The 8,094-nt window shown below is 40.4% G+C and overlaps 1 protein-coding gene across 6 annotated transcripts in view; it reads right to left on the bottom strand.

The window, feature by feature from the left end:
* The window catches only part of osbpl6 (oxysterol binding protein-like 6), a 115,987-nt gene extending 107,893 nt beyond the window's left edge, over positions 1–8,094 (bottom strand). For 2 of the 6 annotated variants that reach the window (XM_060930049.1, XM_060930053.1), the window contains exons 1-2: positions 7,691–8,093; positions 7,309–7,393 (exon numbers count right to left, since the gene is read on the bottom strand). The gene's annotated coding sequence lies outside the window, so the exon portion shown is untranslated. Of the gene's footprint in view, positions 1–7,308; positions 7,394–7,690 lie in introns of all 6 variants that reach the window. The other 4 variants (XM_060930054.1, XM_060930050.1, XM_060930052.1 and 1 more) reach the window with 4 other exon arrangements.

Raw genomic sequence — 8,094 nt, 5'->3', positions numbered from 1 at the left:
CGACGCCCCACACCTAATGTTTTGATTTTACAGAAAGAAAGAAAAAAAAAATCACAAAAGCAGTAACAGAGAAAAGATACATTTGTCTTTTGTTTCACGGATCTATTCGCGAATGTCAACCACAAAATTACATACCTGTGACTCAAAACTCTCCGAGGTACAATGCAGTCACGATGTTTTCCGCACATTACCATCTTGGTGTGACACAGTTCCGTAGTTATGCTAATTAGTTCAAGCTCCTTGTGTTTGGCTGTTTCCGTAGGGCCATACTGTTTACCTCAAGAGGTAGGATATTTGGTCCCAAAACGGAGGAAAGTGACCCTCAGCACATCAAAATGATCACATCTCGTCCACATATCGTTCTTGTGAGACATAGGAAAATGCCACACACAAATTTTTTTTTTTTAAATTTCAGATGACTTTGTAGCCAGCACCTTTAAAGTAAAATAGGGTTTGCTTACATATTATACTTCACCTTATACTGAATGAATAATGAACTAATGCTGTTACACAACTGAGAGACCACCTAAGAAACCTGTATAGTTTCAGGCTTAAATTGTAAATTGCAAGTGTGAGTGAGTGTGAGAATCTGTGTGCACAGTAGCCTGCAATGAAAATACTGGCCTCATTTATCAAGCCGGATATGGATGGATGTGTTTGTAAATCATTCGTAAGAGCATTTATACAATAAATTTGGTATTCATGAAAAGTCCATAATTTCAGAAAAATGTTTGATTCCTACTCATGCTCCTGAGTGTGTGTAAACTGACACATAAGAAGACTAACTCATGTAAACCTTGACTGTCTGCCTACAAATAATATAATTTGCATGGATTACTACACTTTCACATGTAGATTATACTGGAAAGTTCAGGTACTGAGAATACCACTGAGAAATTTTGTGAAACCCAGACATTTTATATTATTGCCATAATTAAAGAATATGAAACGTAAAGAAAGCAAGGCAGCACAAACCCATGAATTAAGACAAAAATAGCTTGTCATTCAATCAAAACAAAAAAAAATGCCTTTGTATAAGTGGAGGACGGCTGGCTTGTCCGCACAACCATAAGCCGTAAACAAATGCCTCAGCTGAGGGAAGATTTAGTGCATGTCAGGATGAAAGCTGGCTTATAAATCGGTTCCGTTTGCCACGGCATCTTCTTTTAAAACTACACAACACTTTGGATCCACCATATCTCCATTCTCTCTTCACCTCACTTAATTCTCACCTAACTGTTAAAATATTTTATAGCTTAGATGTGAGATAAAACCACTTCCTTTTCTGCCATTTCTTTCGCCATTTAGTCGTCATTCTGTCCTCCCACGTGGCTGTGAGCTTAACCTTTGATGAAGTTTTGTTGGGGTCAGTAAATGCAAGTGAGCTGTTTCAGGAACAAGCTCTGCACTTTACAGGTCATCAATATAAGCACACGAATACAAAGAATATCAACGTATTTGACGTTTTGTAAATTTGGCGTAAATTCTTAGTCTGGTTTGGCTTACACAAACAGTTACACGCAACTTTACTGTAAGATTGTTAAATGAGGCCCATTGTCTGTGTCTATACAGATGAATTAAGATAAGGACTGTAGCAAGGGTTTCACTTCAGAAATCCATACAGTGCTGAATCACGGCAATACTAATTAGACAAAAACAAAAAAAAAAAATACACACGCACACACAGTGGGGCAAAAAAGTATTTAGTCAGTCACCAACTGTGCAAGTTCTCCTACTTAAAAAGATGAGAGAGGCCTGTAATTTTCATCATAGGTACACTTCAACTATGCGAGACAGAATGGGGGGAAAGAACCCAGGAAATCACATTGTCTGATTTTTAAAGAATTTATTTGCAAATTATGGTGGAAAATAAGTATTTGGTCAATAACAAAAGTTCGTCTCAATACTTTGTTATATACCCTTTGTTGGCAATGACAGAGGTCAAACATTTTCTGTAAGTCTTCACAAGGTTTTCACACACTGTTGCTGGTATTTTGGCCCATTCCTCCATGCAGATCTCCTCTAGAGCAGTGATGTTTTGGGGCTGTCGCTGGGCAACACGGACTTTCAACTCCCTCCAAAGATTTTCTATTGGGTTGAGATCTGGAGACTGGCTAGGCCACTCCAGGACCTTGAAATGCTTCTTACGAAGCCACTCCTTCGTTGCCCGGGCGATGTGTTTGGGATCATTGTCATGCTGAAAGACCCAGCCACGTTTCATCTTCAATGCCCTTGCTGATGGAAGGAGGTTTTCACTCAAAATCTCACGATACATGGCCCCATTCATTCTTTCCTTTACACGGATCAGTCGTCCTGGTCCCTTTGCAGAAAAACAGCCCCAAAGCATGATGTTTCCACCCCCATGCTTCACAGTAGGTATGGTGTTCTTTGGATGCAACTCAGCATTCTTTCTCCTCCAAACACGACAAGTTGAGTTTTTACCAAAAAGTTCTATTTTGGTTTCATCTGACCATATGACATTCTCCCAATCCTCTTCTGGATCATCCAAATGCTCTCTAGCAAACTTCAGACGGGCCTGGACATGTACTGGCTTAAGCAGGGGGACACGTCTGGCACTGCAGGATTTGAGTCCCTGGTGGCATAGTGTGTTACTGATGGTAGCCTTTCTTACTTTGGTCCCAGCTCTCTGCAGGTCATTCACTAGGTCCCCCCGTGTAGTTCTGGGATTTTTGCTCACCGTTCTTGTGATCATTTTGACCCCACGGGGTGAGATCTTGCGTGGAGCCCCAGCTCGAGGGAGATTATCAGTGGTCTTGTATGTCTTCCATTTTCGAATAATTGCTCCCACAGTTGATTTCTTCACACCAAGCTGCTTACCTATTGCAGATTCAGTCTTCCCAGCCTGATGCAGGTCTACAATTTTGTTTCTGGTGTCCTTTGACAGCTCTTTGGTCTTGGCCATAGTGGAGTTTGGAGTGTGACTGTTTGAGGTTGTGGACAGGTGTCTTTTATACTGATAACGAATTCAAACAGGTGCCATTAATACAGGTAACGAGTGGAGGACAGAGGAGCCTCTTAAAGAAGTTGTTACAGGTCTGTGAGAGCCAGAAATCTTGCTTGTTTGTAGGTGACCAAATACTTATTTTACCGAGGAATTTACCAATTAATTCATTAAAAATCCTACAATGTGATTTCCTGGATTCTTTCCCCCATTCTGTCTCTCATAGTTGAAGTGTACCTATGATGAAAATTACAGGCCTCTCTCATCTTTTTAAGTGAGAGAACTTGCACAATTGGTGGCTGACTAAATACTTTTTTGCCCCACTGTGTGCTGTGTGAGATTATATACATTTATATATATATATATATATATATATATATATATATATATATATATATATATATATACACACACACACGCACACACACACATATACACACACTATTAAGCCTGTATCTCACTGGGCTGCAACAGCTTGCGACAAATTGCGAACGTCATTCACGAGAGAGTTTCAAAAGTGTCTTGAAACATTCGCGGGGCTTCTCAGTTTCCTCGCATGAGTCGCAAAGTGTCGCTCCTTCGTCGCTAAAATTTTGAACATGTTCAAAAAAATTAGTGCGACAAAATTTCTCTCAAAATAGCCGCAAATGCATCGCTGGTGTCGCAAAGCCATCACGAACCCTTCTCAAGTCAGCTTCCGTGATACAGGAAGTGCGAGTGTATCTCACTGGGCTGCGACTAGTTGGAGACAACAATTGCGATAAAATATGTGAATATCAATTCGGTGTGATTCCAAGTGAAAATTGTCGCTAATTCGCATATTTTATCGCAATTGTTGTGTCTCCAACTAGTCACAGGCTGTCACAGCCCAGTGAGATACTACCCTTAGGGGTGTATGAAGTGACCTTTTAGAGATACTGAGCAGGCAAAAAATTGGGATGGATGCATATTGTACTCTGGAGCAACTTATTATTCAGAAAAAAAAAAATATCCGAAAAGCAGCCCTGTTTAATTAGAGTAAAACACTTAGCAAGCAGGAATGAAATTCCACTCAGGCCACATGATGAGAGGTTAAAAGTCCTGATGGTACATTTATCTCAAGAGTCCAATTCTGCTTTTTTTTTTTTGGTACGATCATGTGACTTGCGGAAATCAGCATATTATTTATTATTCTATCTACATTCACTGGATATGAGCAGTCGCACGCTCTGATTGGCTACTCTACTACTAGGCTATCAGCTCATATACAGTGAGTCAAGAAAAACAAAATGGCGGAGCGTGTTGCTGAACCAACTGAGGACAAAATAAAAACTACTCAAACACCCCCTCCCCCCCCCCCCAAAAAAAAGCAAAAAACAAAAAGCAACAAAATATGGAATACAAATATGTGATGCTAAGAACATATCTTTTTTATTTTTCAATAATTATTATAGCATTTTTCACAAATTTCTACTGTCATTTTGCCAGTTTGTTTACATTCATCATCTTTAAGCATTAAAATTGGTTTGTTTGGTTTTTTTAGACTGATTCAAAAGCTCAAAGTAGTTTGAAAATGACATAACTGAAATGTCCAAGGAAGAATTAAATAAATGTCTAAAGCTATTCTACACCTCGGCACGACAGCAAGACGGCACTTTTTAACAAAAAAATAAATAAAAATCACCACCACCCACTAAAGTCAATTTGTGCAGCCAGCGATAGGTTTTTAAGAAATCCGCCTAAGTGGAAATGACTTTATTGGATGTTTTGTATAAAAGTTGTTTATTGAATTTGCAAAAAATAAAAAAGGACCTGTTTCTCAAAATCCAGTGACTGTGGATATAATAAAACAGTTATTCCACTCAACCTCGTCGTACATGGCTTATAGCTGTGTTATATAGTCGGCTATCAGCTCATGTACGACTCAGTTTCGTGGTATAATTGTTAATTATTCTTATACCCTTCCTCATCAGTCAGGTCACCCATGTCTCTAGGTTTCAGTGACAACATATTTATAAAAAAAATAAAAAAGACCAAAAAATTTTCGTCTCTGTAAAACAAAAGCCATACAGTGGTCTCAGATCTTGTTGCGTGTGATGCAAATGGTGAACAATCCTTTGCAGTTTGTATTGCAAGAATATCAGCTTGCTAATGCTGAGAGGAGTTGTGAATAGCAACATTACAGTTTTGTATTCGGTACTGACATTTTTGTCCATGTGTGCAAGTTGTGGCTTCATATTCGGATTTAAATTTTTGATTTAAAAAGTGCACGGTAATGTCCCCGTCATAGTGTGGGAAGAAAGGGCCCTGATTGGCTCAGTAAAAAAAAAAAAAAAAAAAGGCAGTGACTAAGAGCAATAAGCAGCTTATATGCCCAGCCAAATGAGTCAGGGATTTCACGAGGACACTGAACTACCACAGCTTGCTGCCTTCTAAAAGATTTTGGCAACAGAAGCACTGTTCAAAAATCTATATGTAACGAAACGTGCCATTTAGACATAAACAAACCAATCCCACTGGACACAGAGTTCCAGGAAATACTCTAGGTCTGCTAAAAACAGAACAAAATACATGTACACGTGTACAACACACACGGAAAATTTACACAAACCTCTTTGTTGTGTAAATCATTATAGGTGCTGCTGACTCAGTCCACCTGCAACGTGATTGGTCAGGCAAAGTGTGTCCATGGTGACAGCAATAGTGTCCTAACTACTGCATAATTAAAAGAGACTCTGACAGTCACACTCAGTGGTCTGGTTGAGTTTACAGTGAAGCGAGTGCAACTCTAGAACAAGGTATCATCCCTGCAACTGGTGTCATGTGTAGGGCACTACACTTTTTAATAAGATACAATTTTCCTGAGCATAATGAGCTTAGCTTGTAATACACCTGGTAAGTATTTAATACAGGTTTAACATAGTACCCAGTGTAAAGGAGGAGTCTACAAGGTGTCCGAAAAGTCAGAAACCAATAAGAGCACAACTACATATCGATAATTTTGTCTTTATTATTTACAACACATGCGCTGCATGTTTACCCTGTACGCTGTCTCAGCTACTGTATCATGTTCACTGCAGATTTTGCTCAACATCAAGTCAAGTTTAGCGCTTTTAACAATAAACACTGTCGCAAAGCAGCTTTACAGAATTTGAACGACTTAAAACATGAGCTAATTTTATCCCTAATCTATCCCCAATGAGCAAGCCTGTGGCAACAGTGGCAAGGAAAAACTCCCTCAGACGACATGAAGAAACCTCGAGAGGAACCAGACTCAAAAGGGAACCCATCCCCATCCAGGCAACAACAGACAGCATGACTATAACATTAACAATCCTAACAAAGTCAGCTTCGTTGATGCTATAAACCCCCCACCGACGGAAACCCGAGCGCAAAACCGTTCACGACAACCGTAGTCCCAAAGTCAGCAAGTCAACTGCAGTCCTAGAGTCAAGTCAAGTCAGCAAGTCAACTGCAGTCCCCAGCCACAAAAGCACCACTGCAAGAGTCCAGAGCGTCCTCCAGGCGTGACCCCCAACTGTCCATATGGGGCCGCCCTCCACAGGAGCGATGCGATGAGACTCCAACCAGACACAGGGCACCAGGATGGATCAGGCAGGTCCGAGGAGCAGAAGAGGTCAGCATCTCGAACCCAGGACCGACATCTGACTCAGAGGGACAGATTCAGCATATTTGCTCAAGATATTCCTATTGGTTCCTGACTTTTTGGACATTTTATAGTTTGTTATTTAATACAATTTAAATGGGACGATTCCTGAATTAGGTAGAACTGGAACCTGTTAAGTGTGAGGAACGGTCACTAACAAAAATCAGCGCTTTTTGTGTGTGTATGGGTTGGCATATATGGTTAGATTAAACACCGTTATGTCAGTTAATTTGAAGACAACAAATTAAAAGCTCTCCAAGTTTCTTTTTTAATAAAATAAAAATCAGTCGCTTTTTTCTTCTTCTCCGATGACACGACAAATCTGATGTACTGTAGAACGCACAAGACAAGATGGCACTTCCTTTCTCCCCTTTCCTATCAACTTTCAAGATCTTCGACAAGGCTGAATTAAGAGGGAACAAAAACCCCAAGCATGCACTTATCACTCGGGTGTATTTGAAGAAGCCGGGAGTCTGTACAAGATCCACACTGCAAAGTCACTGCTTGACCTTGGTGCCTAAAAGATGTCCAGCTCTTAAGATCAAGATGTGCAGATGTGTCTAATTAACTGAGGTTATCATATGACACACAGCACGTGTCTGTAAACCCTCTGAGCACCTGAATCAAAATGAATGACTGGAGGTCAATATTAGCTTTAAACATGTCACTAGACTGGAGTGTTCATGTACCAGCTACTAACCTGCACTTACACAGGGATTAGATGAGGAACAGATGGGCAGGTATGAGGATGCAGGTCACCCATCAATGTCCTCATCATATGTTACCTGGTGCAGGGCAAAAGCATTACAAAATACTGAAAATTCCTGATCAGTAATGCAGATCGACAGTACTAATTTATTAACTGTTTATAAAAAAAGGTCCATAGTGCCTTTCAGTATTTATTAACCGTCCCTGATGTCATTAAGAAATAATTCTAATGATTTTTGTGAATAGCCACAATACACTGGATATACAGTAGTGATGACAAAGACTGGAACTGGTTTACCAAACAAAGCCGATGCAGGCGAAAAGAAAACAGAAGAAGAATGAAGTAAAACATGTCCAAAGAGCTGCTTACTAACCGTTAGCTGGACTGAGCATCATCTTGGCGCATTAAAGCGCTGCGGCCGGTTCCGGATGCTGTAATCACGGCCACTCAGGTTCCTTCTCCGTCAGCACAGCGCACTCTTCCCTTGATGATCTCCTCTGAGGTTCATTGTTGTTATTTTACTAAATCTATAAAAAGGGTTTTAGCCATAAACAGCCTCGCTAAAGTCAGCAAAGTGCTGTGTATGGTTGAATTTAAACCCACGAGAGCCAGATGCTCGTGCACACTCCTCCCTGCAGTACAGAAGAAAATGACTTCAGAGGCCGAGCTCGACTGGCCTGCTTTGTTTTCTTCCCATCCGTATTCCGACAAACCCCGCCTCCTGCGCTCGGATTGGCTTAATTACTATTTAGCTCTACACCTACGAACACTCATTCA

The sequence above is a fragment of the Neoarius graeffei genome, chromosome 9, assembly GCF_027579695.1.
Source record: "Neoarius graeffei isolate fNeoGra1 chromosome 9, fNeoGra1.pri, whole genome shotgun sequence".
Lineage (NCBI taxonomy): Eukaryota > Metazoa > Chordata > Actinopteri > Siluriformes > Ariidae > Neoarius > Neoarius graeffei.
The sequence above is the reverse complement of the archived record's forward strand: the minus strand, read 5'-3'. Positions and strand labels throughout refer to the sequence as shown.